At 38.3% G+C, this 8218-nt stretch overlaps 1 long non-coding RNA gene across 1 annotated transcript in view; it reads right to left on the bottom strand.

The window, feature by feature from the left end:
- Positions 1 to 7902, bottom strand: part of LOC132541904 (uncharacterized) — a 31188-nt gene extending 23286 nt beyond the window's left edge. Inside the window, exon 1 of the long non-coding RNA XR_009553016.1 lies at positions 7788 to 7902. This is a non-coding gene — a long non-coding RNA (uncharacterized LOC132541904). The remainder of the gene's footprint in view (positions 1 to 7787) is intronic.
- Positions 7903 to 8218: the final 316 nt, after the last annotated feature.

Raw genomic sequence — 8218 nt, 5'->3', positions numbered from 1 at the left:
AATGAGCCACTTTGCTGGCCCTTATTATTAACTGTAAATGACATGTTTTCTTATGCTATATGATAAAGCTATATGATTATGTACCTTGTCAAGTCCTAGGATCATATCATGTGCATGGGATAACAGTGTTTATTATGTATTTTATACCAGCGATCTGTTTAGAGAAGGGAGAGTATCTGAATATGCCTTCTTCTATTCTTCTCTTTTTAATTTTTAAAAAATATTTTATTAGTGATTTAATAATGATCAACAAGATTGTATGATAAGAGGGATACAATTCCATACCACCACCAGAGTTTCATATCACATCTCCTCCATTGGAAGCTTCCCTATTCTTTATCCCTCTGGGAGTATGGACCCAGGGTCATTATGGGGTGCAGAAAGTGGAAGCTCTGGCTTCTGTAATTACTTCTCCACTGGACACAGACTTTGACAGATGGATTAATGCCTGTTTCTATCTTTCCCTACTTGTGTAGGGCTCTGGGGAGATGGATTCGAGGACTGATTGTTGAGGTTGACTGCCCACGGAAGTCAGGTTGGCATCATGGTAGCATCTGCAACTAAGTGGATAAAAAGTATTAATATATAAAGCAGATCAAACTGTTTAGTAATCAGGAACCTAAAGGTAAGAGTATAGTAGTTGAGATTTGTGGTCTTCATGTTGGAAGAAGCTAGGATGTCTATTTCAGGTTTGTGCCAAGGGACCCATGATTTTACTAATTTTTGCCTGAGCCCAACAGCTGACATGCAAGTGGGTTAAAAATATTGCTGAGAAAAAAAAGTATTTCTCAGAAAGATGGTCTTGAGGGGCCAGGCAGTAGCACAACAGGCGAAGGGCACATGGTAGGAAGCACAAGGACCGGCAAAAGGACCCCGGTTTGAGCTCCTGGCTCCCCATCTGCAGAGGGGTTGCTTCACCGGTGGTAAAGCAGGTCTGCAGGTATCTATATTTCTATCCCCCTCTCTGTCCTCCCCTCCTCCATTTCTCTCTGTCCTTATCCAACAACAATGACAGCAATAACAACAACAACAACAAAACAACAAGGACAATAAAAGGGAAAAAATAGCCTCCAGGAGCAGTAGATTCATAATGCAGGCACCAAGCCCCCAGTGATAACCCTGGAGGCAAAAGAAAAACAGAAAGAAAGGAAAGAAGAAAGAAAGGAAGGAAGAGAGATGGTGTCAGAGTTGGGAATAGACTAGAAAGTTTAATCAGGTCATAAAGTAGTTCTCAAATATGACAAAAGTATATAAATACCATTAACAACTGTAAACCCCATATATCTGACCTAGGGCCCATTCTATTCATATTTAGCACAGGAACCTGTGTAACCTCTGCATCCTTGTCATTCTGAGTTTGTATTCTGTTGTCATAGCTAGGAACATTCTAGGCTGTATTCATTTCAGGACCTGTCTTCCTTGAGTGGCAGAGTATGTTGACCCAACTTCCCTTCAGAGAGTCGGGCAGTCCCTACCATTGTAGTTCTATGTTGAGGGCAAGGCCCCATAGAGGCCCACAAGAGGCTTCATCCTTTAAAACCATTCAGTGCTTCTATAGTACTAAGAATAAAATGTACTGTTTTTCTCCTAACTTACAAGACCTACAGCTTTCCCTTCAGGAATTCTTTTCCACATAGCATTTTGTCTGCTTGAAAAGTTCTTCCTCACCTACTTCCTCTCATAGCCCAGTTGACTACTATTCATCTTTAATATCTTAGAAGTTTCATTTAGGACTTGACCTCCAAGATCAAGTTGTACCATTTATTCTTGTTTCACTCTGCCTCCTCCCTTCCTGGTATTTGATTCCTAAGAAGGGACTCTACTGTGCACCAGCAAATGGTATGAAAAATGCAGGAGGGCGTCATTCAGCCATAGGAAGTCAGCAACACCCACTCAGAGGGTCACTGCCCCACTTTGGGAAGTCAGCATATTGGACTAAAACCAATGGTATTATCAGTGTATGGAACAGAGTGAAATGTTATCTGATTTTCAAAGTCAATGTTCTTTAACCTGAGGTATACATACTTCTGAACATTTATAAATATTTTTCTAGAAGACACATAAATGTGTCTTGGGATTATCAGCTCCCATTTGAACCCTTTTCCGGTATTGGTCTAACTGTACTGATCCTGGAGTGTCTTCTTTTTATTTTATATTATCCCATTTTCCAGGAATACCAAAAAAGTAATACAATTTTAACTCACTGAAAACTGTATGTTATGCATTGTGCTGGCATAAAAAAAACTATTAAAGAATCAAAGAGATGACTCAAAACATAAAGCATATTTTTTATGTTAGATCATTGTTGCACTTAGCCAACTCTGTAGCTTATGGTGGTGGTGGGAATTGAACCTGGGACTTTGGGCTCTAAGGCATAAAAGCGTTTTGTATAATCATTATACTATCTCCCCTATCTTACATCACTTATCTCTTCCAATAATTTGAGTAATAATGTTTAGCAAAAAAGATTCATTTCTATTTGTGAATTAACCATGTTACACAACATTATAAGATTTCAGGAGTATTTTCATACCTATTCATAGTAGTGGAAGACTAACAATATAATAAATTGCAAAAACAGTAAACAAACTATCTCTTGGTCTCTGTGAGAGCTAAAGTGATTACAGTGGGGAGACGGGCATAGAACTTTGATGGACACATTTTCTAAGCATTTAACATCTCTAAAAACAAAAAAAGGAAGTAGAATTGTTATTTAAATCTTTTTTTAAGTGTAATTTATTAGAATTATCCCCATTAATATAAACACTCCAGTCTATCATTAAAATAGACTTTTATAATAAAAAGGTATTGTTTTTCTTTAAAATATTAAAAATTCAGTCCACTGTGATTTAATCTGTTGCTAAATAAAAATGGGAATGCTGTGTTCATGTAGAAAAAATATTTGAGGGAGTTGGGTGGTAGCACAGTGGGTTAAGCGCAGGTGGCACAAAGCACAAGGACCAGCGTAAGGATCCCAGTTCGAGCCTCTCGCTCCCCACCTGCAGGGGAGTCGCTTCACAGGCAGTGAAGCAAGACTGCAGGTGTCTATCTTTCTCTCCTCCTCTCTGTCTTCCCCTCCTCTTTCCATTTCTCTCTGTCCTATCCAACAACGACGACATCAACAATAACTACAACAATAAAACAACAAGGACAATGAAAGGGAATAAATATATTAAAAAAAAAAAAAGAAAAAGTATTTGAGGGAGGTGGAGGCCAGGGACTTGAACACTAGCCTTTGTGCATTGTAACATGTGCACTCAACCAGGTGCACCAACACCAGGCCCCCCTAAAATATTTTCTCTTTTTCTGTTTTTAATATTTATTCCCTTTTGTTGCCCTTGTTTTATTGTTGTAATTATAGTTGTTACTGATGTTGTCGTTGTTGAATAGGACAGAGAGAAATGGAGAAGAGGAAGGGAAGACAGAGAGAGGGAGAGAAAGATAGACACCTGCAGACCTGCTTCACGGTGTGTGAAGTGACTCCTCTGCAGGTGGGGAGCCAAGGGCTCGAACCAGAATCCTTATGCCAGTCCTTGTGCTTCGTGCCACCTGCGCTTAACCCATCTGCTTTTCCTCCTGCAGAGCCTTGTGAGTGGTGAATTAGAGCTGCTGGTGTCTCTTTCTCCTCTCTATCACCCCTTTCACTCTTGATTTCTGTCTGTCTATCCAATAAATAAATAAATGCAATACAAAGGAAATTTTTTAAAAAATATATAAAAATATTAGTAATACCTAGAAAAATACTGTTCTAGGAATTACAAACAAAACTTAAAATTCAATTTACTTAGCAAATATTATCAGAAAACATCTTCAAGCATATAATTATATTATATAAGTTTTAAAATCTGTGGGAGAAGTGAAATGAACCCATTAGTTGATGGAGAAAATGAAAAAAATGTAAATATCTGATCTATGGACTTATTAATTTTATCTTTAATGGACAACAATAACTAAAATCCAGTGGTTTCTTGTTTCTATTGACTACATTTTAAAAAGGTTTTCAAAACTTTATTTTTAAATATTAATATTGCGCTGGTATGATTGTTTACTTACTTGTGTGTTGCTTTGCCATGAAAATGACCCAGGTTCCAACCCATGCCTCATTGCATTGAAGGAAACTTCAATGTTGTGGTCTCTTTCACTCTCTATCTCTATTTAAAAATGAATCTAAGCTAAACATATATAATATATACAAATGATACCCTTCGCAAGGAAGCATCAAACTTTTCAGTCTTTTGGTTGTGTGAGTAAGCAAAAAGTGTGCAGATCAGTATTCTAAGCTACCACGTGTGGTAAACTGGAAAGTCAGCCCAACTCTACTTCTTGGCAAAAGTGTCACTGGTCACCTCTACTCACATGCTCATTATGTCATCTGATCCAACACCCAAGCACACTCTCCGTGGAGAATCTTCAATTAATCTGTGTCCTCAAGTTCTTCCATATGGAATATTTTCCTAGACCCTCTGTTTCCTTCATAAACAAATTCGGAGACCACGTGCTGCTTTCTCAGATCTTTTATTATGCCTCATATTTGTGTATTATATAGGACTTGACCCAAATCCAGATGTCTCACTGTACCTTAAGCCCTGTGATTATAGGACTTTGCCTGTTTATGCACATTCTTTTCTCTTGAGCTACCCAGAAACTTAGTAATTGATTGCTGAATGAATGGATAAACTAAATAAAACAGAAAGCCTTTGAAATTCAAGTGCCCTAAAAATAGCAGTACATTTTAGGTTTTCATATGTATGTGGTGTTCATTTATTGTTTGCATCTTATTTTCAAGATACATTTGAAAGATCAATGGGTATACCTAGTGTGTGCTATATCACTATGTGCAGGCTATAGAATTGTCATATGGTGGGCAGGAAAGAGTTAAAAATTTTACTCAGTTGGACTGGGCACAAGATTTACTTCCCATGGCAGGCAAAAATTTGATGTCCCATTAGTTACAGTAGAGTTGTCTTGCTATAAGACCAAGGGTGTACTGTACCTCTGTTATGGGGTGAAATAACAGTATTATTTTTGATCTGCCTTTCTGGGAAATCCTCTCTGCTTCTGAGTCTGGGAGGCTTGCAGATGACTCTTCCCACAATTAGCAAACATTGGGACTAGAAAGAAACCTGCACCTCCACAAATTGTGGAAATGTAAAAAAGAAACAACCCCCAATAAAGTAAAAACAAGAAAATGGGGTAAAGACACAGAAAGATATAAGCCTATATTGTGACTATAGCAAGCATTGCCACTCTCTTTTAGCATACTGGAGCTGAACAAACTAGAGGGCTATTTTGAGCACTGATGTGCAGAAAGTCAGCTTGTTCAGATAGAGTTAACTGTGGAGATAATTGTACTTCAACAGAAGATGAAGTGCTGGTGGCAGGAAGAACGACAGCAGAGCATGATTTAGTGAAACTTATACTTGAACTCTGACTCTGCAGTTTTCAGCTGTGTAACTCTGGTAAATGATTTAACTTCTCTGAGTTTCAGCTTCCTCATTAGGAAGATGGGATTTTGCAATACTCCTCAAATGAGAGAATATATATTAAAGTGTGAGCTTCTAAAGATATTGTCCAGTAAATCCTTGTCAAAAGTGTTGAAAGACAGAGACTTTGAGAATGGCCCTGTGTACTCGTGGGCAGAATTTAGAAAGTTGATTGAGCAAGCTCCTTTGGTCTAACCATTTCACCAACAGCTGTGTAGATGTAAACATATCTAAGTCTTTGGGTTCAGGCAGAACTTTTTCAACTTTGATGCTACTGAAATTTGGGCTGGAAATCTCTTTGTTGTGGATGGTGAGTGGGGTATCTTATAGGGTATTTAGTAGCACTCTTGATCTTTACCAACTAGAACTTAGTAGCACCCCACCCACAGTCGTAACAAACCAAAAAGGCACTAGGCATTTACAAATACCTCCTGTGGGGCATATTTGCTAATGGTTGAGAGCCATCCATCTAGAATATCATATGTAAGCAAGTGTGTATGTGTGTGTGTGTATGAATGTGCAAGTGCACATGTATGTGCAGTGGAGTTGTTGAATATGAAACATGCCAATATCATGATAAGAAAAATCCTGAACAGCAACAACTTCCTCTTCCTTTTTTCCTTCTTCTTCTTTCTTTTCCTTCTTCTTCTCCTCTTCCTTCTTATTCTCCTTCTCCTCCCCCCTTCTCCTCCTTATTTACTGTAACATTTCTTCTTTCTTGAGACAATTCCTTTTTAATCTTCTACTTATTTATTATTGGATAGATACTGAGAAAATTTGAGAGGGAAAGAGACAGAGAGACACCTACAGCCCTGGTTCATCACTCGTGAAGCTTTTGCCCTGTAGGTAGGAACAGGGGCTTGAACCTGTCTTTATGCACTGTAAGGTATGTAATTAACCGGTATGTAATTAACCAGGTCAGCTACCACCCAACCCATCTTTCTTTCTTTCTTTCTTTCTTTCTTTCTTTCTTTCTTTCTTTCTTTCTTTCTTTCAAGATTTTATTTATTTATTTATGAGGAAGATGGGAGGAGAGAGAGAAAGAACCAGACATCACTCTGATATATGTGCTGCTGGGGATTGAATTCAGGACCTCATGCTTGAGAATCCAGTACTTTATCCATTGTGCCATCTCCTGGACCACTATTTCTTCTTTACTATTATTTATTTCTAATTTCTTCTCCCCTTCTCCTTCCCCTACTACTTCTTTGCTAATATTTATGTGTTTGACAAGATAGAGAGAGAGAGAATTGGAGGCATCACTTCAACATATGAAGTGTTAGAGAAACTGTAACCTCACATGTGCAAGTCCTTAATTCTAAATGCTGAACCACTTCCCTGGCTGTCTAAACTTTTATTTTTAATATTTATTTATTCCCTTTTGTTGCCCTTGTTTTATTGTTGTAGTTATTATTGTTGTTGTTATTGATGTCATTGTTGTTGGATAGAACAGAGAGAAATGTAGAGAGGAGGGAAAGACAGAGAGAGTAGAGAAAGATAGACACCTGCAGAACCGCTTCACTGCTTGTGAAGTGACTCCCCTGCAGGTGGGGAGCCAGGGGCTCAAACCGGGATCTTGTGATTTATGCCACCTGCACTTAACCTGCTGTATTACCGCCAGACTCCCTTGTCTAAACTTTTGAAAGGCACCTCAGTGGATCATGTGGCGGTGCACTTGGTAAAGCACATGCACTACCATATGCAAGAAGCTGGATTCAGGCCCCTGATCCCTACCTGCATTGTGTTGAGCAGAGTTTCATGAGTGGTGAAACAATGTTGCAGATGTCTCTTTTCCTCTCCCAATGAGCCTTTCTCTTTATCTACCTGTTTCTACTAGAAATGAGAGAAAAACATCCAATTCACTGGCTAAAATATAGGTGCTACGTGTTCACTGGGAACAAACTCAGTATAACAAAATAAGACTTCCCTTTGTTTTCCTCCTGTTCCTTCATATGGCATGTTTATGTTAAGGATGATTATAAACTTTATGTGTGATTTGAGAATTTACAAGCCTTGTTATTTTAAAAGATCTACTGTATCTCTCTAAGCCCCATTTATTCATTAATTAAGCACATAATTACTAAATACCTATTAGGAAAAGAGACTTACTTTTCTGTATGTTTCCTGCTGTGATGTAGCCAATTATCGTGAGCACAGTTCCTTACAAAACAAATCTATTTTATTACCATGTAATTCTGGACATCAGAAACCCAGATGAATGAGGTGGGCAGCCTTCCTGTTGGAATCTTTAGGGAAGACTCTCTCTGCCTTTTCCAGTTTCCAGAAACCACCTTAATTGCTTACCTCCTAACTCTTTCTTCCATCTTCAAAGTCATCAGCAAAGCGTCTCCAAATCTTTGTCTTTGATTTTTCTACTTCCTTCTTGCCCTTATAAGGATGTCTGTAATTAGATTGGGGCAACCAGGGTGTCTAAGCATAGACATGATCCCCATTTCTAAAGCCTTACCAACATTTCCCAAGCCTCTTTGGTTATCTGATGTAATAAACTCACATATTATGAGCTAGGATGTGACATCTTCGCTGAGCCATTATTTAGCCTCTCATACTATCAGGATGAAATATGTCCATGGTTTAAAAAAAATCGCATTCCCTAAATAAATTACTATTCTCTCTGTTCTACTGACATTACATAATTGTGCTATCTATTACATTGTCTCAGTGCATTGCAGTCTTCCTTCTTACTAGGTTTTGATATCTAGGTTACTCTTCCCCTG

Source organism: Erinaceus europaeus, chromosome 1, assembly GCF_950295315.1.
Source record: "Erinaceus europaeus chromosome 1, mEriEur2.1, whole genome shotgun sequence".
Lineage (NCBI taxonomy): Eukaryota > Metazoa > Chordata > Mammalia > Eulipotyphla > Erinaceidae > Erinaceus > Erinaceus europaeus.
Note: the sequence above shows the minus strand (reverse complement) of the source record. Positions and strands in the feature narration are given on the sequence as shown.